This window comes from Fukomys damarensis, unplaced genomic scaffold, assembly GCF_012274545.1.
Source record: "Fukomys damarensis isolate Sample0158 unplaced genomic scaffold, DMR_v1.0_HiC HiC_scaffold_14, whole genome shotgun sequence".
NCBI lineage: Eukaryota > Metazoa > Chordata > Mammalia > Rodentia > Bathyergidae > Fukomys > Fukomys damarensis.
The window spans coordinates 74730379-74756239 of NW_022900926.1; the positions used below are offsets into that span (position 1 = coordinate 74730379).

At 40.0% G+C, this 25861-nt stretch overlaps 1 protein-coding gene across 2 annotated transcripts in view; it reads right to left on the reverse strand.

Moving 5' to 3' along the window:
- Prdm1 (PR/SET domain 1) overlaps window positions 1-25861 on the reverse strand; it is a 104031-nt gene that overhangs the window by 60759 nt on the left and 17411 nt on the right. Inside the window, exon 1 of one of the 2 annotated variants that reach the window (XM_010607202.2) lies at window positions 4536-4601. The exons of the other annotated variant lie outside the window; for it this stretch is intronic. The gene's annotated coding sequence lies outside the window, so the exon portion shown is untranslated. Of the gene's footprint in view, window positions 1-4535; window positions 4602-25861 lie in introns of those variants that run through there. 2 annotated transcript variants of the gene reach the window in all.

Consider the following 25861-nt stretch of genomic DNA (forward strand, 5'->3'; position numbering starts at 1 on the left):
TGATACCAAAATAAATAAATAAATAATCCATCTCCAGAACTTCTTTATCATCCCAAACTATTAAACAATAATTTTCTAATCATGCTTCCTTACCTCCTCCTACTAACTTCTATTCTACTTTCCATGTCTATGAATTGGACTATTCTAGAAACCTCATACGAATTGAAATGTACAATGTATATATCTTTTTGTGCCTGCCTTATTTGACTCAGCCTCCTGTTAATTTTTGTTTTAATGGGAAGTCTTAGTTATCCAACTGATTTGTGGACAAAGACAGAAAACAAATTTGTTTTCCAGAAAATACACAGGTAGCATCATTCCCAAAATATGGTCCATCATGTGCTACCCACTCACCTCTTCAAAAATAATTTTTGCCTTCTATTAGGAAAATTTCGATTTTAGCATCATTTCCCTCCTTTGAGCATTCAGACGTTTTTGCCCCTCTTCCAGACAGAAAGGAAAGTTATGCCAACTATCCTAAGCAATCCTTTGCTGCACCTCACACCTGTTCAGACAACGGGTCAGTTAAACAAGCAAAATAACAGCTGAGAAAGTCAGGTCAGCTACCCTGTGATCTGGAAGACATTTACAGAACAGGCCCTCTCCTCTGCCTTCCTTATTTGAAGATAACCATTTAAGTAACACGATTCCTTCCCTTCCTGTTTGAAGAGACAGTGAAAGGTCGCCTGCTGTGCGCCACTCTCTCAGTCTGGAAAGAGGCCTCCTCAATCCGCAAGCTTAGTACCTAAGCCTGGGTCTACAGGGCAAAGAAGACCCATCCCACTGTGGTTGTGTTTGCTTGAGGAACCGGGTCCAATTCAAAGAGTTAACCATTAACAAGGGCTCTTTACATCTCGTATATTCTTGTTACCATGATTTTCACTCCTACATTGCAGTTAAAGAAACGTCTTGGTTTGTTGATCCTTTTTAAGCTTCTTTTCAATTAGACCCAAATCCTGTAAATGGAAAGGGGGTGCTGCTCAGTGGTAGAGCACTTGTTTAGCACCTGTAGGCCTCAGGCTCAATACTCAGCCCTGAGAGCAAACAAACCAACAACAGCAGCAACAAACCTCAATACTTTCCATTCAGACGTACCATACATAACTCATATTAAACATACACAACACAAAACAAAAACACCAATTCCCCTGTGTAACAATTCTTTTTAGGTTTTCATTCTAATCTTAGTAATGCTGTATGTGTGCTCTTTTTATTTTTTAATTTTTTTGGTACTGGGGAAAGCACTCACTTGCAGGCAGGCGGCAGAACCACTGAATTAAATCCTTGGCCCCTACATGTGCTCTTTTTAAACCATACATTTTTTTTTTTTTTACTTTTTGGGGGAGTGCTGGGGATTGAACCAAGCCTTTCCCATACTAAGGGCTCAGTCTATTGCTGAGCTACACTCCCAGCTCAAACCACATAATTTTAGAATGTGTAAGAAACTTTAGAGATAGTGTAGACTAGTATAACATTACCCAGATAGTTTCTCTTTTACCATTGTTCATCTTTTTTACTTTTATTAAGCTTTCTGAAATCTGAGAGTAACCCCAACAAGTGTAATATAAAAAAGCAGAAATGTGGTTGTGGAATCAGCCTAAAGATCCAATGCCTATGTCTAAGAAACACTGTTGATTATGCCAACCTCTTCATTTCCAGAAGCGGGAACAGAGGCCTGTTATGATTAGGTGACTTTTCTAAATTCATGACACACCAGTGTGAGACCCTCAAGCTCCTTACTTAGTTCCATGTTCTAATATAGAACTATCCACTAGATCTTGATAGTTTGAAAATTCAGATAATTTATTATTTTGTATTTATAGGAAAACCAAAGAAGTGGCCAAGAGATTAGGGAGGAGAGAAAAGTGTTGGTTCGACATTTTTTTCGCCAATATTGCTGATAGCACCCAGGGCCTTGAGCAAGCCCTAGGCAAGCTATATTGAGCTACACTCCCAGACACCTCCTTTCTTTTCAAAAAACTCTGAGATGTGGTCTTACCATTTTGAGCCCCCCAAAACAAGAAATACTAAGAAATATGTTCAAAAGAAGGAGGGACCTGTTGAATTTAAGAAAAAAGACAGCCATTCACCATTCTTTCCCATTTTCATTCATTTGCTTGGAAGACAGCCACTACAGACAGCTGCCTGGTACAGAGATCAAATGTATTGAGATCAACTGTGACACTATTTGTGGGCAGAGTGCACGCGTGTGTACATGGATGTCTGTATGTCCCACAAAGGATCTGAAGTGGCCCGAGGGAGGAGGAAAGGAGGAGAGAGAGCATGCAGAGTCAGGGGTGGGAACTGTGTCACCCTAAGATGTGCCAGCAGCAGCTACTGGACCAGCATAAGTGCCCCCCACACACACACTGGCACAAAGGAGGAATTCCTACAGGAGCTGAGGAGTACAGTTGCAAATGTGACTCTGAAAAAAGAATGCATGGAAATACATCCATACAGACCTAAGGTGTGTACAGTTAGGCCAGCTATTTGTAGGGTTTTGGTAAAGGAAGTCATAGATTTCAGCATTTTTTCTCAAGCTCTTCTAGTGCAGAAATAGTAGAGGTAATATAATTGGTTTTGAGGGATGCAACCCATTTGCTTTTCAGTATCAGTGTCTCTGCATTCTCTGTCTCGTGTGCACACACACACACACACACACACCCCTACCTGCTCACATAGTCTGTTGCCTCTAAAAAGTGCTAAAGTTTGAAAGCATTCCCTTCACATTTGGGGCAAAGAAAAGAGCTCTATAGTACTAAGGAATGGAAAAGGTTAAATCTGAAACAAGACTAAAGTAAGGACAAGGAAAATTAGAAAAGCCTTCTCCTGCCTTTCTGGCCTTCAGCATTCCATAAAACACACTTCTCTCCTGATAAGACCCTGTGCTGACCAGGCAACCACACTTTACTGCAGGTTCACTAACTGAACTCAGCTGTCTTTTTCAAGGATATCAATGAAACCAAGAGAGCCATAAAATTGTGAAATTGCAGGAAAAGGGGGCTAAGTCAAACATAGGCTTGGCTGAGTCTGGTCGGTGCAGGTGCGGACAGAACTTAGCTCTGACCTTGTGATACTGCAGTGTGGTCAGTTCTGGTGCCCCTGTGGAGTCTCTCTCTCTCTCTCTCTCTCTCTCTCTCTCTCTCTCTCTTTCACACACACACACTACTTCTTCTAGAGAGGTTGCTTTGGGCAGACATGGAGTTTTGACATCAGATGGGAAAAGGAGAGAGATTTTTCCAAATTGTAGTCTCTTGAACTGCATAAACTATAAATAAAGACACACTTATTTACTAATTACCATTCCTGGAATAAGCTGTTGAAGAAGTATAGAATCTGAAGTTTCACCACTAAGAAAAGGACCATCCCTGGCCCAGGGATTTAGCTCAGTGGTTCTGCCTCCTGCTTTGTAAGCGCAGGGACCAGAGTTTGATCCCCGGTACAAAAAAAAAAAAAAGTATGAAAATTTTCTAGTCTAATCTTTGCATTTCAGCCCTGAGCAAACTGAGGGCCAGGCTGAGATTTGTTCTCACTCATCCAATTAGAAGCAGCGGTGAGACCAATGTCCTTAACCCCTAGGCCTCACTGTGTCAGTTCCCCCAAACAGTTTGCTTATTATCAGTCTTTAAAAGGTCAGTGAAAGCCTTTGTGATTCTTAGCACTTTGGTGCAATCATCATGACAAACTATAGCAAAATGTGACTTTTGAAGAAAAATGACAGGAGAGAACATTATGGCAGAGAATGGACACACATTTTCCCCTTGCTAGGTCCCATCAACTTCCTATGACAAAGATTTACATTTCTACATCCTATTCCTGTGTGATTAGCTAAGCCACACACAATGAAAAGGAGGCATACAAGTCTCAATTTACATTTTAGGCTGCTATTCATGTGTCTGTCCAGCTTTCCGTGGGTAGTTCCATTGAACACCCATTCCATTGCTAAAGACAGTTTTCAAAATGTAGGATGCTAATGAAACCCAAATTAATCACTTCTCTCGCTGTTCTCAAACAACTAAAGAAATACATAGATTGAAATTGCTAAGCTGTGACTAAAAATGCAAGAGACGCTACACGTAGTGCTTATGATCAAGGAAAAAAGTTGAGATATTAAATTCTTCGCTAACCTCCACTAGTGATTCTTCCTTCTTAGCCTCTGAAATGTAGGTATTAGCAGAAACATCAAAATGGCTGCAGCGTGACCAAAGCATCATCAAGACCCAGGACACTTGGCCCTGTTTATTTATTTGTTAAGAAGGAAAGTCCATATAAGTAACTTCATATGGCTATCACCAATCCCTTGAGTCTTCCTTCTCAAACTTTTAAATCAATAAAGAAGTGATAAATGCCTATGATTACCTTTCTGAAACTTCAGAGTAAATTATTAGGAGGAATGCCATTTTGCATCTATAGGAAAGACCATATTCTCGGGACACAAGTAGAAGCTCAGAGTTTCATAACCCTGAATTGACCTATCCTTCATTTTTCAATTTGGCTAGAACAGGACTCTCACCCACTGTTGATGAAATACTCACTTTTCCACTCGGGCAGCTGGAACGTCTGACAGGGTGTCCCTGAGCACAGCTTTGCCTCACCTCAGTGTGGAGTCCGGCCAGGCAGAGGCCACTTGCAGCTCTCCCACCCTAGAATGTGGATCTGCAAAAGAGGCCTGTGTCAACAGCCCTATCGGGGAAAGAAGATCACATGACAAGGCCTTTGTCTCCTTCCTGTAGGGTCCGTGGTCATGGCCAATGACTGCAACAGGGGATTGCCAGGGAGTGAAAAATGCCTCATCTGTATTCTGGCTGTTGAAGAGGAAGACAAGCTGCCTGTCCACTGCCTTCCATCATAGCCCAGCAAGAGCCTGCCTCTCCCACCTGAATGGCTCAGTACCTGGAGCAAATAGAGACGCAGGAAACTAGATATCCAGCCAGGAGCCCACTGTCCCTAGCTCAAGGAAATGAAAGATGAGTTGCTTTGATCACCTTGGAGACCAGCCACCTCTTTCTCCAGAAAGCTAACCCCACCTTGGTGGCCTGCCTCCCCTCCCCCAGCAGTCTCACTCCCTCTCCTAGGCTTCAGTATCAGGCTAATCAGTTAGATCTGACAGATTTTAATTATATTAATTAGGGCTTTTCTGAATAGGCCAGATTTGCATCCTACGAAGGGTTTGTTTTTTTTCCCCCCTTCTCCAAAGCATTTCTGCTGGCACCAGGACTAATATTTTAACACTGGCAATATTTTTGTCTTGCTCAAGGTAGACAGACATTTGGTGGCACTGTGTTTAGAGTGTATTTTATAATGAAATCACCCATGCAGATATGGCGTGGGTACCATATCCAAGTTGTGAGCCTAAGTGGGGGAGCAGAGATTGTTATTTAAATGTTTTTCTAGAACAAAAGCATTGGTTTTGCTTACCTCCATCTAGTAAACAGTCTATATTTAGGTTCAGTTTTAAAGACCCAACTTCTTCCAAATCTTCCCTCAGTCTCCTTGACATGAAGCCAGCTGGGGATTTAGCTTAGTGGTTCTGCTCCCCGCACCAAACAAACAACAAAAAGAGAGAGAGAGAGAGAGAGAGAGAGAGAGAGAGAGATTCTTGTCTTTCTGCATTAGTTTATCCATCCCATTTTAAAGAAAACCAAAGATAGCCTCCAAAAAGCTGAAGGTTAACCTTTGTCCCCTCCACTGCTTCTCAGAATCAAAATACCTTGAATACTGACAAGGTTTTTACTGAAAACATTTAATTGCTTTCAGCTACTAATAGAAGAACAATGTGATTTTTCAGATCGCTGTACAAAGATTTGCATGGTACATAGTTGGCCTGGTTGATCATCCGTGTTATAATCATTACTTTAAAATGTGCTATTTTGAGTAAGCCACAATAAATGAGGGCATAGTTCCAGATACCAGGAAGAAATCTACCAAACTAAAGTGTGTTTGCTTTTCAACAGTCTAATATGAAACTAATTTTTTTAAACCACATATCTTAAGAAAAGCAGTAAAAGTGTGGACTTGATCCAAGTTTTCCGTCCTACCGACATCCCTATCTCCTACAAAAACTTGTGCAATCACCACTTCTTTGAGGATTAATGCTGCTGTCCCTACTCACCTGACCAGGGTCATAATAATGATGGTACTTTATTGGAATAGTTCTGAATGGGCTGGAACCTTGGTAAGACAGTTGAGAAATCACATTTTTTGAGTCACTGTGATTTACCAGAAAGATAACAGTCCAGGTATTTAGGAAATCACTTTAAAACATATTCTTCTACCATATTTTCCATTATAATGTATCCAAACATCTTATCTTTAAGGGTTAACTAAGAGTTAACATTTGCAGCCCTTTGGTTTTCTAGTCACTTTAATGGGAAAATGAACTTTCCAAAGGTGTCTACATGTTCACCTTTTTTTTTTCCACTTTGTGAGGTGGAAAATAAACTCAATGAAAATGATGTTTGCTGCCTTTTGGTTATCACCTAATTCTCACTCAGAACCAGAGTGATCCTTCTAACTATCCCTTGTCTTATCTAGGTGGATAGGATATCCTTAGAGAAGGAACTTGATTTCATTCCCTCTTCTACAACTTCCATGCTTCTATCTGAGCTTAACAATCACAAAAAAATGGTAATGATCCACTCACTTGCCTGGCAAGGAGCAGGGATCCTACCTAACCTTTTAGCTCTAGGTCTCAGATCCACTTTGGATCAGATAATTAAGAATTCCTAGACAGCATGAGCTGAGTGTGGTGACATACAACTGTAATCTGAGCTCCAGGCGAGGTTGAAGCAGAAGGATAGTGAATTCAAGGCCAGCAAGGGCAATGTAGACCTCACTCCCCATCCCCATCACCCAACCCCCACCCCAAAAAAGAAAAAGGCAACTTCTAGGACACATTGATAAAAAGACTAACATTGATACGATTTGGTCACAGATCCCCTCACACTCAAACATTCACTTTGGATAGTATTTTATACATTGTGTGATGATTAAATTCTGGCTTCCCTTGGTAAAAAATACTGAACAAACACAAAACAACAACAACAACAAAAGAAATACACCATAACCTAGTGCCAAATTTTTTTCTGGTATTAAATTTAATTACTGGATTACAACTTTGAAATCCAAATAATCCAAGGAAAAGTTAAGAGTCTTGACAGCCAAACTCTTACAGTGTTAGCAATAAACTTGGGGGAGGGGTAAAAAAAAGATAACAAAAAAGGCAGAGAATAAAAAGTGTGAAAGTCATTGATGAAAGCAAAAAGTATTTAAAGATTTTTTTTTTGTCTTTTGAATAAGAAGTACAGAAACAGTAGTAACTTTTAAAAGTACAAATAAAGATACACATGCTGCCTGCTTTGCAAGAGCAAGGTCCTGTGTTCGATCCCTGGTACAAAAAAAAAAAAAATAAATAAAGACACATGGACATAGGAGGAAGTAGGGTGAAGAGCACAAAACCAACTCAAAGAAATGAAAGTTAGAAAAGGAAGAATTGCCAAAATTTTAAAAGACTCCACTAAAGGAATGAGGATCACAACTCATTTCATTAAATTAAGACATACTAAAAAAAAAAAAAAAAGACATGCTGGTTGCCATTAAACAATCTCAATACCACATAAATGTAAGATCTCCAAATATATGTGTGGAATCATGAGGCGTATGTCTACTTAAGGCGTGATAGCTTTTATTCACGCATTCGTTCAGTTTTGCTGAATCCTGCCTCGCAAACACGAGGTCTGGAGTTTGATCCCTGGTGCCACACACAGACACACAAACACATACCCAAGTTTTCAAAGAATACACAATGATGCTAAAAATGTTCAGGATACTGGTATATACATAAACATATAATTCAAATTTTGTTTAAAAAACCCCAGATATTCATAGAAACAGTAGGAAGAATATGCCAAAATATTAATACCAGTTAATGCTAGGTGGAGAAATTTTAGATGGTTCTATTCTTTGAATTTAATTTTTAAAATGATCATATAATAACATAACCTTTTTGGGTGGTGTACAGTTCTATGACTTTTAACAGATACACAGATTTATGTAAGCAACATGAAAATCGGTGCAGAGTGGTTCTGGTACACTGCTAATCTTCTTCGTGGTATTTCTGTATGGCCACACCTGATGGTTGTACTTTAATTTCTAGACTTTTCTGTAGCTTCCACTCATTCTACAATTAGTATCTATTGCTTTAGTTTTCAGGCAGAAAAACCCACACATACATAATGAAAGTCGAAGAAGAACATAATACAGTTAATTCCCTAAAGCAATGGCTTTTCCTCTTAATTATTAATTGCCATACAGTCTTCAGGTATTTTTCAATTTACAGTCTTCCTAAACTAATTCTACTCCCTGGGAGATTGGGCTGAGGAAATTGCTATGTTTTCCATAAGGTTCTTTCCAAAGAACAGTGACAATAAAGAGCAACAAGGATACATTATTGTTTTGTTTGTTTGTTTGTTTGGTACTGGGGATGGAACTCAGGACCTTGTGCTTGCAAGGGAGGGAGCAGCACCACTGAGCTTAATCCCCAGCCCAGGGATACATACAGTAACATTAATGGTAATGCCAGCTCAAAAGACCTGGATAAGGGGAGAAGAAACAGGAATTCAACACAGGGAACATTCCTGTTGGACATCAAAAAACTGGTTCAGGTATGAGTATGTAGCTCAGTGGCACCATACCTGCCTGGCAAGTGCAAAGTACTGAGTTTGATCCTGGTACAGAAAAAAAAAAAGTGGTTCAGTGGTATTATGGGATTCAAATCCAAGCTGTTTGACCTCCCAAGCCATGTTATTATTATCACCTCTCCTAGAATGTTGTGTGATTTACGGTGGGGAAAAATTAGAAAACTAAACAAATGTCCATTAGAGGGAATGGCTGAATATATTGAGTATAGCTCCACCACTGACTGTCAGATGCAAATTAAACAGAGTAAATCAGATGTATAATGTGCCTTTAGAAGAATCATTATCCTTTCATTGACAAAAGCAGAATATGTAGTATCATCTACTTTTTCAGAAACAATAACAAAAAGCACAATAAACCTTTATGTTAATTGCTCCTCTACAGTTAGGTGAGCATGAAAAGGAGTCATGAAGAAAGTAATGTTAACTATATCAACATTGACAATGGAGTTTTATCTCTTACTGCCTAACTGCAAATTAATGATTCGTCTTCTATTACAAATAAGACATGGACAGCCTTCTGATCTTCAACGGTCCAGTATGTACTTGGACAACACCTGAGCCCACAAGGCACAGGTTTGAACTGGAAAGTCTGCTTTACACAGAAACGCTGCCGTCTGCTGCTGTCAGGAGTCTTTAATCACCGAGAAAGTAGAACAGAAACTGGGAGTATATCTCTTAAGCAGACTATCTGAAAGCCTCTTCGATCCTTTTACTAGAGGATAAACATACCCTGGCTGCATGTGCACGGAGGTGGTGTGCCCGTGTCTGTGTGTGTGAACACACACGTGCTCCTGTGCTGTCTGACAGTCCCTCAGCCCCACTGTGCTCTTCTGGTGGGCTGGTCCTGGAAAAAAGGGGGCAAATAAATCCAGGAGGTCACTTGCAGCTACCTCAGGAAATCAGCTGAATGCTGTGATTTCTTCATGAATGTTCAGATGGGAACAATAGGTCACAGCCATTAAGCTCCTCACAGTTCAAGATGAGAAACAGTTAAGCAGATGATAACAGGTGTATTTAGCTGAGTTTCAAATACGTGGCTGCTTAGTCATGTTTTCTTCCACACTGGGCGGTCCCTAAGCACACAGGAAATGTTTTGAATGACCTAGTGATGGGGAAAAGGAAGAGGATATCTACAGGGGAGTGGGGAGTGGGGGAGAGAGAGAATTTATAGTGTAGACAGGCCCTGGAAAACCCTTACTAGGAGATGAAACCACTTCTTAATTACCATTTGGGAAATAGGCTAAGCACAATCTCTCTAAGCTGCTATGGACTAGCCAACCGATTAAGGCAGGGACGTCAGCAACAAATACTTATTTCTAATATTCTAGGACAATAGATTGCGGCTAACCCATTTAGTACTATTGTTGTGCAAACTAGCTTCTTTTAACTTTTTTTTTTTTTGTACCGGGGATTGAACTCGGGTCCTCATGCTTGAGAGGCAGGCAGGTGGAACCACTGAGCTAAATCCCTGGCCTTCTTTTAACTTTTAATCATGTTTCACTGAACATATCAGGGATAAAATTATTCACTTGGATTTCACGATAACGGGAGACAGAAGGAAGCTAATTCCAGATGGCCCACATTTCAATCTACAAAATCAAAACTATAAAAATTTTAAAATAGCTGTGGTTGTTTCCTGAAATGAGGTTTTAGGAATATAGATGTCTGATAAATTGATCCAATGTTTCTTTCTTATTTATTTATTTTTGGGAGTATCTGGGATTGAACTCTGGACCTTGTGATTGAGAGGCAGGCGGTGGAACCACTGAGCTAAATCTCTGGCCCATGATCTGATGTTTCTGAAACATTTATAAGTAGTAGCATCTGAGGATAGATAATTAATCTTCCTCTAACCAATGTGTTAGATCATACAGAAATTTAGGAAAATATAACAGGGATCGATTCACTTCTCTTAGGTTGAAAAAAATGAATGACAGATTTTTATGAATACACAGACCAAATATAATTCTATATCACGTAGAGTCTAATATGTAAGCAGAGGGTAGAGATGACCACAAGAAATTGGAGACTGCTAATAGCATAGCTATTTCCGGACTTTCTGAGTTGATAGTCTATGTATAATAGTGAGCAAGAAAGAAGATTAACTTATTTTCAAAACACATACTCATATATTATCTCATTAGATCATCTCTAGCAATGGGCTACTAGTTAACAAGTTCTATTTAAGTCAGAATAAAATTTGTGGAAAGATACGTTGGAAGATTTTTATTTTATTTTATTTATTTATTTTTGGTACCGGGGATCAAACTCTAGTCCTTTAGCTTGCAAGGCAAGCATCAGAATCACTGAGCTAAATTCCTGGCCCTTTTGGAGGATTTTTAAAAAAGCAATTACAGTGGCAGTTAGGAGCTGGGGATGTAGCTGAGAGGTAGCATATTATTTGAAGAAATAAAGGCTAAGGGGCCAGGGATATGGTTCAGGGGTTCTGCTGCCTGCCTCACAAGCGCAAGGTCTGGAGTTCAATCCCTGGTACCAAAAAGAAAGAAAGAAAGAGAGACAGAGAGACAGAGAGAGAGAGAGAGAGAGAGAGAGAAAGAGAGAAAGAGACAGAGAGAGAGAGAGACAGAGAGAGAGAGAGAGACAGAGAGAGAGAAAGAAAGAAAGGCTAAAACCTGCATATCTAAGAAGTTCAATGAACTCCCAGCTCCAAGTAGGATGAACTCAGATACTCACATAAAGACATTATCTAGAGAAGTAATCATCACATAAGGAGTTCTTAGTAAGATCTTGAGATTTCTCATGGGGCGGGGGAGAAAGAAATGGAAAAAAGGCCAAAAGGCCTTATAAGAGACAGGGGTAAGATCCTGAGAAAGTATATTTTGTAACTGTTGCTCTAACTATATATTTATCTCTTGAAAACATGGACTATATTTATATCAAAAGACACATTTGAACATTTGTACAAAAAAAACCTTAATAAAGATAAAGAGATTTCTCATCAGAAACTTTGAAGGCTATAAAATCATTGGGTTAATAGACTCAATGTGTTAAAATAAAAAGGAGAAAGATCAGCCAAGAATTCTATATCCAGCAAAACTATCCTTCAAAAATGAGAAATTAACACATTCTCAGATAAACAAAAGTTGAGGAAGTTGGTTTCTACTAGACTTGCCTTGCAAGAAATGCAAAGCCAGTAGGGGTGAACCTATGGTGAGCTGCTGCAGCAGGCTGTTTGTATTGTTGAGAGGGCTGAAAGGTTTGCCATAGAAGCCTAGAAGGTTGAAATTAAAGGACCCTAGCTGTATGAAGTAAAGGCAAGTACATGGGAAAATAGGAAAGCTAGTATTATTATAAAATTATTTTAACTCAATTTTTTTGTTTCGACTTGATTTAAGATAATATATTAAAAACCACAATTATTAGTTCATATATTTGGTCACATAATGTACAGACATGTGTGTTTGTGACATCAATAACTGAGAGAAATGGGCCTGGGATTTAGCTCAGTGGTGCCGCTGCCTGTCTCTTAAGTACAAGGTCCTTAGCACAAAGTCCTGGTTTAATCCCTGGTACAAAAACAAAAAAGCAAAACAACCACAGAACAACAACAACAAACTGAGAGAAGTGAGAATAGAACAATGTGTGGATTTTGTAAGCCATGGGAGTAAGTTGGTGTAAATAAGTTAAGAGTTTTACAACTTCAGGATATTCAATGTGATCCCTATGGTCAGAAAGAACACACAGAATACACTCAAAGGGAAGTGATAAGGGAACTAAAGTGTTTTGCTAAAAAGAAAGTAAAACTAAAGAGAATAACGCAGGAAATGAGGGATCAAGCTTCTGATGGATAGCAAAAATTAAAACAACAGAAGTAAGTCCCTTCTTGTCAGCAATTACTTTGAACACAAATGGATGAAATGGGATTGGAAGGATGAATTAAAGGATCATAAAGAGGTAGAAGGAAACTCTGGAGGAGGCTGATGAAACATTTATTTTGACTGCAGTGATTTCACAGGTGTCTGAAGATATCAAAACTTAGCAAACTGCACAATTCAAATAAATGTATTTCAGTGTTCTTCCTCACTCTAATAGACAGGAAACAAAATAAAAAATAGAATCATACATGCCCATTGTTTTTAACTTAATATGATAAGAACACATTTTCATATCAATGCTATATTTCAGTACAATGTTTTAGTATTCCATTATAGGATACTCTTGATTTATTTAATGAAAGTTTTATGGACATGCACGTTGCTTTCAACTGGTACAAACTACAGACAGGGATGTTTTCAATGTGAGGTCTTAGGTAATTCTCAGCTACATTACCTCAGTTAGACACTGTACTAAAGAGGCAAAGGTCCAACGTGAAAATGAAATTGACTTAGTCTTGGTCTTGGACTATATTAAAAGTGTACAGATTTGGATAAAAATACTCCAGACCACTTTGATATGAGGGAAGATCAGCAGAAACCCAGCTCCACCTGAAGAAAAGGAAACATGTTAAAAGAATGGTCCAGTCACGTTATCTCTGACTACAAAGAAAATGTTTCACAGCCCGAGAAGAATCACAAACAAATTCAACGAGAATTTGAGGGTAGAAGAGGAATTCAGAAGAGGTCCCCAAAGAACGTAATAAGCACCTCTGGGTTGAAAACTGATTCTGCACTGAGAAATGTGAAAAAGTAGTGAGACTCATTATTTCCAAGGCCTCATGTGTAATGAACTAACTGCTACTTGTAGGAATGGCTTGAGACCCACTGGCCTGAGATTCATCAGTAAGGCGGGGGGGATGAATATTTTATACCACTTTCAAAAATAGAGTTTTTTTTTAAATTTGGAAGACATTACCAAGTGATGAAATAAAATCCCTGTTTTGGTTTGTTTGTTTGGTACGAGGGATCAAACTTGGGGTCTTGTGCTTTCAGGGGAGGCAGCAAAACCACTGAGCTAAATTCCCGGCCCAGAAGCCTTGTTTTGGAATAGAGTATACAGCCCTTCTGTCAATACCCTCAACTGTCTCGCTTGCCTTCTCTCTCCACCTGCCTCACCCCCCGTCCTCCACCACCCGATTTCTCCACACGGCCTGTACTTTACAGTTCTTTCTAGCCCTGTCGGAGCAGACCTCTCCTTCGTGCCAAAACCGCCTTTTGAAGTCTGCCCCCCCATTAGGCTCTGGGGTAGGTATTCAGACTGATCACACGGGCCCAGCAGAAATCCCGGCCAGCCACATTCTGTCGTATACAGTTGTTTCATGTGGCCTGTGATTTACAGTCTTAATTAACGCTCAAAAGAAGAAGAGCACATCTTTGACGGAGTCCCCCCACCCACCCCCGCCGCTTCTTTCTGCGAAACAGGACTCTTGGGGTTTCTGTGGACATTGTGCAGGATGGTCTTGCCAAATGGAACGGAGCACAGTTAATACTTTTCCTTTATAACCTTTGCCATAAATCAGCTGGCACTCCGTTTGCACAAGTGCAGCAATTAATGTCCTGCCCCTCCCCCAGCACTTCCCGAATTTTAAACAAAGTCGGAATAAACTGAGGGTGAGCAGAGCCAGCGGACCCAGTAAATCAGTTTAATGAGATCTGAATAGATCACATAGGACATACTGTGGCAGAATAAAGTGGGTGGTGGGGATCCGGATTTCAACAAGTGGGGGGGCTGCGGTGCTGAGGGAGAGGAAAGATGGAAGTTGTGGTAAGCAGTGCTCCAGCCCTGACACATGTCTTGGGTAAAAACAGCACATCTTACACTGTCTTTCCCATGTGCTGAAATTTACTGCAGTGACTCGGTTCGATTCAGCGCTGCTTCCTGTCTGTGGTTTTGCTGTTCCATGCTTTCCCACAGATGGAGAGTTTATTGTTCGCTTCTCCTGTCTGCATTCATTCTCAACTCTGTAGACTCCCTTCTCCAAATGTATATCTGTGTATGCAGAAATAACTTCCTAAGAAAGATAGGAAAGAGAGAGTCTTGCATGTCTAAGAGCTGAAGTCAGGAAGAAGCTAATTATTAGATGCCAGCCACCCTCGTGGGCTGGCCTGGCCACTCAGTACCCTTTACTCCGGGTCACTAGTGAGCCGGAAAGGTACATGCTTCCCTGCTCCCTCTGCAGCATCGGAGAAAAACGTGTGTAGTTTTCTGCTCTCTAAATCAGACATACAAACAGGATTCCTCCTGTATGGAAAACAACTTAAGGAAAACGAAAACAGCTTTCTTTCAAAGCAGTTTTTGATTGGGCTGAGCACGTAGTTCAGTGATAGGGGATTTGCCCGACGTGCACAAAGCTTAATCAGTCCTCAACACCACCAAAGAAATTGTTGTCTGATTATATATTTCCTTAATTTCATTCAACATAAAAGGTTCTGTTAATAGAACACTTATACAATTGGCCTGATATATGAACAACTTGAGTTATGACCGGGATTTTAGTTTGAACTTATGAACAAAGTCTGAGTTACAATCCATACGCTAGCTGCTTGTGCTTCCTGATGGTCTCTGACACAGATTTAACCCTTAAGGAGCTCTGGAAAGAACATTACAACATGCTTTCCTGTGTCAGGTTAACTGAGAAATCTTGGGCCAGTGTCCCTCTAAGGACACTGAGATCTGCCTGTATATAGGAGAGAGACTTTGAAGGCTGTGTAGAGGTGCCTGAGCCTTCATTGACCAACTTGAGTTACAACCAGCCCTTCAGAACAAATTAAGTTCATTAAATCAAGGGTCCACTACACATTATAGAACTTGAGGAGATAACTGGGTTTTTTTCTTTTTGAGATAGAGTTTTGCTATTTATTCCTGGCTAGCTTTGAACTCACTGGCCTTGAACTCATGGCAATCCTGCCCTGCTGGAGGATATATTGTTGAATGGAAACAAAAAAAAAAAAGAAAGAATGCCTACATAATGCTCCATTTAATTTGCAAAATAAATAAGATCTGTTTCAAAACTAGTAAGTCCCTTAATATACAGTTACCAACTTTTAGTTATATTTATTACACTTACTACTTTCCATGACTAAACATCAAGGAGATACTAGTTTAGTATGTTACAGGGTCAACTGACCTTGTGAGAGAAACATGTATATACAACTTATCTCACCAAAGAGTACGGATTTGATAGTAAGAAATGCATAATGACGCAATGTAATGACACCTTTGAGACTTTCATTCTGAGAGGACATAGATCATGCTTTTTATTTCTGTAGGAGAGAAATGAATACTACCCTTACATTTATCTCTTTCAAGTGAGCCTGAATATGCTAAACAGCCCCTTAGTCTCATCATAAAATGTTTCTTCGAAAAAGCAGATTCAAGATTTGGATATTCTAAATCTGTGCTCCAACTGGAAAACAATTTTAAAAGCAGCAGTCCTAAACTTGTATCACTATAGGTTATAAAGACCAATTAAATCTTGTTAAGCTTAAAAATTGCCAGCATACTAAGAGGAATGTCACTGCCTTGAAGGTTATGGATCTTCTATAACAAATTCAGACCTCCTGCATTTCTGGATTATTTTGTACCACGGATTATGTCAAGCATATGGCATAAAAGTTAACAAATTCAATAGCACAAAGTGATACAGCTGTGGAGGAGCCTCAATTACACAATAACAATTTTGCATTTTAATATTGGGCCTTTAATTCCTTTTCAAACTTTACATACGGTATCCATCTCCACTGCTCCTTGCTTTCTTTTTTCCTTTAAAATGTGAAAGAAGTTGATTGATAACATATTTCAGCTTCATCAGAAAGCTCCAATGTGGTGTGCTTACTTACAGCAACTCAATTATATACTTTAAAAATGCTGGTTTTACCTTTTCTTATAAGTCAAAGAAGCTCTACTTTACACAGGTAAGAAATAGAAAATTGATCAGACAGAAGGCTATGGATTTATTCCTAAGTGTCAGATCTCAAATTACCATCTTCCTCTATACAGAACTATTTCCACTTTTATTGTTTCAATGAGTGTGAGTTTATTACTTAACAAATATTCTAACTGCAGACCTTATAGGTAGGAAGACAGAGCAATTTTACTACCCTTCCTTCTGGAGCAAGGCAAACAACCTCCTCAAAGGATGTGTCTGCTATGTGGTTGTATATAAAGTCAATTTTAAAAGCTCATGGCATCTGGAGGTACAAGATCCCAACAATGAATATAACTGTACTGTATCCCTAAAATGTACCAATAAACTCAATTTAAAAAAAATAAAATAAAAGCTCATGGAAGGGCTGGGGGTAAAGCTCAGTGGTGGAGCTCTTGCCTAGCATGTGCAAGGCCCTGAATTAAAATTCTGGTGTGGCAAGAACAAACAAAGACTTATCTTTTCATTGGCATTCTACTGGTTAAGAAAAAAAAACAAAACAGCCCTTTGATTTGATGAAATTTTAAAAGCTCGACATCTTCTATGTATCTTTTTTTTTTCACTGTACAGATGATAAAGAATGCAGAAAATAACTGTAATCCCAACAGTCTGGGAGGCCCAGGCGAGAGGATTGGTTCTTTGAGTCCAACCCAGGCAATTTACCAACATAGCAAGGCTCTATCTTGAAAATAAACAAAGGGTTGGTAGAGGTAGCTCATTATGAAGGCCCTGTGTTCAATTCCCGACACTGCCAGAAGTACAAATGCAGGAAGTAATAGCATGAATTTATAGTACAGTGACATTTGCAATTGCTATATGTCTGTCTTATGAGAAAGTCATTTCTTTTACTAAAACAGTAGTCTCAGATAAGCTTAAAATTTTAATTGCAATTTGTCATCCTTATCACATCATGGAAATAAAATGAGTGTTTAAAGTATTTTTGATCTCCTGGATGGTACATAGTACTATTTGTATAGTACTAGGTGTGTAGGAGTGGTGATATTTGTAATATAAAAATAGTAATACACACAACAATTCTTTAAAGGCCAAAGTTCCTTGACACTTTGATGAAAGCTAGGGGCACACACACTCTTAACATTTATTGGAAGGGGGGGCTCATGGCCATTCCGAGATAGACACAGACCATGCGTGCTCTGTTTTGAAGAGCAGTGACCATCTAGGTATCAGAAGACCCAAACAGGCTAAAAGGAACACTTAGCGGACACTTGTGCTGGCTGGATTTTTTTCTGGATATTTTATCAGACAAAACGTAAGGATTCAGGTCACAGTTTGGATGTAGTACAAAAACAATTTGGAATCAGGTAACAGCCAGCAGGTTCCACCAGTACCAGTGCTGCTCCTGCCGGCATCAGTGTGGCTAGCAGTGACTTAAAGTTAGTCCCAGTCTCCTGGTTTGTAAAATGGGAACAGTTTATATGGAGTATCCAGCTCTGTTCTAAAGCACAGGCTTATTGATGCAGGGACTTTGCTCCTATCCTAAAGAAGAGTCCTAAGGGGCTAAAGGTGTAGGGTTGGGGAAAGCTAATAAGGGCAAAGAAAAAAAATATGAGAAAATGAAAAAATGGAAATGAAGTGTTTGTAAAGGGGGAGGGGAGGAGGGGGTGAAGGGAGGGCAGGGACAAGGGGAAAAAATGAGAACCAAGTCCTGTCATGTAAAGGTACAAGATCCCAATAATGAGTGTAACTGTACTGTCTACCTAAAATGTACCAATAAACTCAATGAGGAAAAAAAAAGAAAAGAAAAAAAAAGAGTCCAGTCTACTCCAGAGAGATGATGAGACAAGGAATTAAGCAAAATTCCTATTAAATGAAGAAAAAGTAAGATCACAATGGTGTTTATTTTCCTAGAAGAGGTAACAGCTCATCAGGATTTTTCTCCAAATTACCAAAATTTAAACCACCGTCAAACAGTACATAAAAGTAGTCTTCTTAAACTGCCAGAATCATAAAAACACTATAGAAAATATAGTTTAGTAGAGAAAGAGAAAGAAAATGTGGTATGTAATAGACCAAACGATGAACAGAGAGGAAACAAAAGTTTAGTCCTCAAATCATAGCCATTCCCTTCTATGAGTCAAATTTACCTTCACACTAAAGACCATGCTGGGACCGGGGATTTAGCTCAGTGGTTCCGCCACCTGCCTTGCAAGCGCAAGGTCCGTAAAAAAAAAAAAAAAAAAAAAAAAAAAAAAAAAAAAAGACCGTGCTAATTCCCAGATTTTCAAGCACCAAAGCAGAAAATCAGAAAAGGCAAACCACAGTAACAGTGGTACAAGAAAGAACAACTAACAATTAGTAAGAAAGAGAATGGAAAAACAGTAAACAATTAAGAACTCAAAAGATTACAGTAGCCTGCAGCCACTTAGAATGAAAGGCTAAGACCTCGAACAGTTCCATAATCAGTTATCTGTGGTAGTAAACTTGGATATTTAAAAGATAGTAAAACTTGAGCCTGTTGGGGGTGACACAGGCTTGTAATTCTAGCACTTGGGAAGCTGAGGCAGGAGGATCATGGGTTTGAGGGCAGCCTGGGCTACATAGAAAGTTCAAGGCCATCCTGAGTTTTCTAGGTAGTTCCTGTCTCAAAACAATAACAATAGCAATGGTCACAAAAGATGGTTCAACATTACATGCCTAATTATCTAGAAGGTTTACCTGGAATCTTGCATTTCCAATTCTGCCAGAACACCTTGTTCTTCCCTTGGAAATACCATTATATTTCTGTAGTGCTTTTGTTTCTTAAGCTCTTTCTTGCCTCATTTTACCCTTGACCCCATTTTTTGGGAGTACAAGGTTTAATTTTAGATGTGAATAAACGAAGATGTCAGACAAAATTTCTTCTTACTGCCTACTGAGTGACAGCCTCCTGAATGTTGGTACATACTTGAAGAAACAAACATTCCAGTTTGGGAGGAAGAAGAGAATGTTTCTTTTGTTTCTTTATTAACTGCATGCCCATCACTATCTCTCCCTCTGATAATACTCAGGAAAGCTTCCTCTTTGCTGCAGAGTGCAGGGCACTCTGTCGGCTCCGCGGAAGGGAGAGCACTAATTCTGCACAGCTCTCGACCTCTGTGTACACACACACACACACACACACACACACACACACACACACTTCCTCCACCTACTGTGTCTTTTGCTGAGACTAGAATGGGAGTAGGGGAGGAGGTTAGAAAGGGAAACCACCCAAACGTAGGAAACTGCAAATACTTTTAAACAAAGAAAAAGACATAATTAAAGAATCTGCTGTCAGTACGTCTGAGGTCTGCTCAGTTTACACTTGGCGTCAGATTACACACACGTGCCAATTTGATTTAGTACGCACATTTATGTTTTTCTTCAGCGATCAAAAACCAAGTAAAACTATCTTTATAAGTTACTGTCATGAACGGCCTACTTATTAATGCTAGACTTTCATAACAGCCAAAATCCAAACCAACAGACTGAAAATCCTCAGAGAACAGGAAGCTAGAAAAGGTGGAGGGGCTGTCACGGAGTTAGGATGCGGGTGTGGCTGCTGAGCTCTAGGGGGATCGACCCAAAGTTCCCTTTGCCTGTTTGGAAATGAAATTGAGGTGTGCAAGGACTTGCCCAAGTAGTCAATAGCTTCAATTTATAAATTTCACAAGGCACAAAAAGTGGTCTTGTTTGGAATTCCGAGGTCACTGTTTTTGCCTTAAACAAAAAAATGATAGGTGTCCTTTTGTCAAACTCACCATGAAGGAGAGAAACAGAAGTTTGATAGTGGTTGGGTTCATAGTATAATTCAAAGAGCACACAAAGGTGTTTGGAGACCTAGACTGGATCCGTCAACTTTGGGCCAACCACTTCATCTCGCCAAGCCTCAGTTTGGTCATCCTTGAAACGGGGATTATATACTCCATCACCTCTCATCTTTGCTCAAATAATGTAAATGTAAACTGTGTAGAATACAAGAAGAACAAAGCAAGGATTGGCTCTCTTTCTCCTTAACTTTATTTTACTTATTATTATTATTATTTTTGGATTGGACCTAGGGACTCAAGATGTAAGCACATACTCTACCGCGGACCTGTATCCTAGCCCTTTCTCCTTGACTTTATGTAGTAAAATTTCAAGAAAAAAGAAATTAAATTAAGTAAGAGTGAATGTAGCACATTATCTGTTATTTAGGGGTTAAATAACCAGTATATGGACTATGCTTCTCTCTTCCTCTTATAACTCCATTCCATTGTTAAGCATTTTCCTCCGGGTGTACTTAAATGAAAGTGCAAATTAATGAAACTTAGCCTTGTTTTATTTTTGATGGGGTATCCTTATGGCTTCTAGGCTCAAGTAATCCTCCCGCCTCAGCCTGCCAAGTAGCTGAACTACAGGAACATGTCACTGTACCCTTCTTTTGACTTTAAAAAATTGTAGAGGGAAGAAAAGAATTAAAAGCTATCAACTACTTCACAGTATTTGTGACTTACTTATATTTCAATTATTTGTATTTACTGAGATACCCCTGGGGTAAACTTACCCGACTAAATAACATATAAAACATGTCAAAGATTTTCAGCTTCTCTTACACTATTAAACCACCTCTGCACCAAGTCATTTATGTAGACTCTCTACCCTCAAGGAAGGGCAACAAAACTCTCAAGTGTGGGCTGGACACGGCAACTTCCTCCCATCCAGGAAAGTAAGGGAAAGCAGGACAGAAGAGCAACTTCATCGTGAAGAAACCTAACAAACACTTCCCCAGCCAGGTGTTCAGGGCTCACATCAATAGCGTCTGCACCACCTCCACAGTACCCCTGATGTGTGATGAACAGGAACCTACCTCTGCGGTCTTGTTCCCCCCAATCCACAATCCCAGTCTAATGAAAAAAATAAACAGGACAACTGAGGGACCTTCTTTCTGCAAAACACCTGTCCAGCACTCCTTAAAACATCTAGGTCATGAAAGTCAAGAGCAAAGCCAGAGAAGCCGTCCCGGGGCCCAGTGACCATTCACTGTAACGTGGTATCCTGGATGCTATCCAGACAGGAAAAGGACATCGTGTGAAAACTAAGGACATCCAAATAAAGCATGGACCTTAGTTACTAAGAATGTGTCAATACTGATTCACTAATTCACTGATGTCAGATAGTACTAAAAGAGGAAAAGGGTGTGGAGAATATGCAAAGTCCTTGTACCTTCTCAATTATTCTGTACTTCTAAGCTGCTATAAAAGAGTCTATATTTAAAAACGCTGTACATTCTCACATTAAGAAAATCCTTTTAATAACTACATTTCACTACTAGCAAACTTATTTTTCCACAGTTAAATGTCTTTTCTTTCAGTTCAGTTTCATTTTTTAAAAAAATTACTTTGTCGAGGGAAGAGCTATCACCGGAAAATTGATCCATTTCATTCAGGCAGGGCAACTGAGACACAAATGCCTTGGTATCTTCACTCTGCCTCCTAGTAACACGACCACATACAAGGCCCCCTAAACAACCTCATCTGTTAATTTTCTCCCCGATATATCCAAGAAGCTGGACCAGATGATCAGTATGGTTCTTTACAGCTCGGCGGCCTCACTGTACGCAGTAGAATTTCTCCAAAAGCCAGAGGCACACCCTCAAGAGTCCCAGAGAACTTCCCCACCGTCCGCCCTTCCTTTCTGAGCCCACCGCAGCCTCTCTCCTTCCTAACGTGGGCCTTTCATCTGTCCCTCCTTCCACATGGTCCTGATGACTGACAGAGTCAACCGCGAGGGGTTGACACTAAATCAACATCCCTTCAGGATTCCTTTCCCAAAAGGAAAAAGATCAGGCAGCTGGCCTTGGAACAGGATTGTTCAGCGCGGTCAAAGCTGCTGCTCCATCCATCACTGCGAGACGAGGAGACATTTGCCCAGGGTCACGTTGGCCAAGCAACTGTGTGAACTTATCCCAGACCCCACCGCGGCTTCTCCGGGCCTGCTTCTAAACTTAGCTGCTTTATTCTTAACATGCTGCCCTCCGGCAGGGACAGGGTAAAGGTGTGTGGGTCACCCTCTCTGGCCGGTTCACAGCAGAGCCACACACCCAGACTCGGGCGCACACACAGGGCATGAGTGTTTTCTATTAGCCTGTGTTCATTAATATTGCCTTCCTAGCTGCCACGTCGTGTTTGGAAAATGGCTACATTTCAGCAGCTACTTCCCATCACCTCAATGTGCTTCGACTTAAAACTAATTTCAAATAAACAGGATCACTGCGTCAAAACTGACATCTGAATAACTCTGAATTCGATTTTGTCCTTTATGAAATAATTTCAAAACTCATTTTCTACCTACAACAGTATCAAGAAAGTGCTAGAAGATTCACAGCATGAATCAGAACAGCCCAAAGGTGGGATCAACATAAATGTTAATCAACAAAACGTGTCACAGCCATACAGTGGAATATTACTCAGCCATATAAAGGGATGGAGTTTGGATATGTGCTACACTGTGCCTGAACCTTGAAAACCTTATGCTAAGAGAAATAAGCCAGACACACAGAAGGAAAAAAAAGTATGACTCCATTAATATAAGGTACCTAGAACAGTAAAATTCATACAGACAAAAAGTGGAAACAGGCTGGAGGAGAATTATCATTTAACGGGGTGTAGATAGAGCTTTGCTTGGGATGCTGCATAATGGTGATGGTTGTATCGCATTGTGAATAAATTTAACGCTACTGCACTTCACACAAGATTAAAATGGGGCCGGGGCTGCAGCTCAGTGGCGGAACACATATTTAGCACGCACAAAGTCCTGTGTTCAATCCCCAATAGCAATATTAAAATGGTGAATTTGGTTATGCATGTTTTACTACAGGTTTTAAAAATCATACCTCACTCCCTCCAAAAGTTAAAGAAAAACACCAGAAGAATAAGTTCCGAAGATCAAAATAGGTCAGGAGTTAGGAATTTGGACAGCACTTATTTTTACTTTACATTTTTTCTATACCATGAGATTTGAAAGTCAGAATGCTACTTGAGAAGACAGACAGGGAGGAGCTCACCTCAGGTCCTACCTTCCCACCTGCCCTTACATTCACACCTGTCCATCAAAGGCCATTTCATTCCTTTCTTCTGCATTCTTCCAGTGTTTCTTCAGCAAACAGGAGAAAATACATAGACATTCTTATCTTTTTTTGTTTCTTACACGAGGTGACAGACTATATTCAGTGTGTAGCGTCTTGCCCTCACTGAAATCTTGAGTTTGGAATTTTTAAGTGAGGATTTACCCTTTGCAAAAGAAAGGAACACAGGCATATTATCTTGGCCCCTGTAGTACTAGCAAGTGCAAAGAAATTCACTTTCTACTTGATGAGAGAGAGAGAGAGAGAGAGAGAGAGAGAGAGAGAGAGAGAGAGAGAGAAATGTTAACTTCAAGAAGCATTAAGGATGGCTGGCTTGCCCCGGGGGAAAAGTTTACAATGTGCAAATCTCCTCTTTCAAAGCCGCTTTATTTCCATAGGCAGCTAAGAGATTACCACCTTGTAAAAGAAAGGAAGAAAGGCAACCTCCCCACCTTTCAGTTATTTGTCCCAGCAAGGGAAGACTTGGGGGAAGTGGCCTCTAGATGACCACTGCTCAAACTACAAGGGCAAGGCATTCATTTAAATGTAAGGCAGCACACAGGTCACCCTGCAAGACATTTCTTGAACCATATGAAACTATTACACACTCATGTCTCCTCTTCTCTGCACAAAAAGACACACCAAGCAAAACCAAAAAAGCCTACCCAGCATCTTCCCAAACTATTTTGGTCACAATGATTCACAGCTTTGGCAATTAGGGAGGTAGGGGGAGGAAAAGAGAGAAAGAGAGAGAGAGAGAGAGAGAGAGAGAGAGAGAGAGGGAGGAAGTAAGTCACCTGTTGCCAGGAAAACAACTGTTGCTTTTTAAGGTTCTATTAAAAAAAAAAAGCAAAAAAAAGAACTTTGTTTTCTCAGGCTAAATCCAAAATTTAGAATGTGATGTTTAAATATGATCCTCTATTATAATCATTTATATCTCATCTATTATAATAAATTCACATTATAGGTTAGATTTGTAGTATAGATTTAAGGAAGATAATAGATATTAAAATAATCTGGTTTCACATTTTTAAAAAATCCTAAACACTTCAGCATTTCCATTTTCCAAGTAATTTTTTCAGTATTTTTATTCGAGGATTTTTTTAGCATCTTTCATGTGCCAGAAGCTATTCCTGACGTTGGAGACACAACAGTGAAGATAGATAAATGAATTCCTTGTGCTCATGGAGAGACAGACCATAAAGAAATAAACAACCCAGGCATGGGAGAGTATGCTTGCAATGCCGGCTACTTGGGAGGCTGAGACAGGAAGATCACAACTTTGAGGCCAGCCTGGGTAATTTAGTGAGACCCTATCTCAAAATGTTGGGGATATAGCTCAGTCTTCCTGGGCTCAATCCCTAGTACCCCCCAAAATGATAAATACATTTAGACAGTGATAAGTACTAAGAGATAAAGATGGATAGGCGGATGAAGACACTCTGGGAGACGGAGGCAGGAGGGTCCCAGTTTGAGCCCAGCCTGGGCAACTTAGAGACTTGGTGAGACTCTGTCTTAAAAAAATTTTTTTTTTAAAGCGCTGGGGACGTAGGTCAATGAGAAAGAAGGCTCTGGGTTCAATTCCCAGTGCCAAAAACAAAAAGGGTGAACAAACCCAATAAAAAGAGGGGGGCCAAGATGAGAGGGGAGGGGATTCCACTCAGAAAAACCAGTATGAGCACAAGCCGGGGGGGGGGCAGAGGACCGTGGGGCTGGACCCCAACGGGCAAAGGGACAGCGGCAAGCAGCCCCTTCGGCATCGCTCTTGATGAAAACAGCCCTGCAAAAGCGAAAGAAGGAACTTTAAGTTCAAAAGGCTGTATTCATGGACAGTGAAGATAAACTTGGTTTGAGTAGGTGCCTATAAAATATTTCTATTTTAGAAGGGTCAGGAAAGATGCCACTCACACCGCAGCAGCAGGAAGTTGTAAGAGCCGAGACAAAAGGGCAAGGCTGTATTACACATCTAGCTGCACGTGTTCAGGTATCTCACAAATTAAAGAATAAAGTCAGAAAATGAATTCCAAAAAAGTTTTTGAGTTTCAAACACACAGGGGAACAAGTGATCTTTTCCCTAGAGCTTGTCCCTAAGGTTCAGCTCTTCGGAGTTACAGAATTTCCTAAAGTTCCATTTGAAAATCATTGACCTGAGTATAATCCCAGTAGGAGGTGGGGGCGAGGAGATTTGTAATCTACACAGCAAGCTTGACCGTGGTTTTGCAAGTGTGGGTGTGTGTGTGTGTGTGTGTGTGTGTG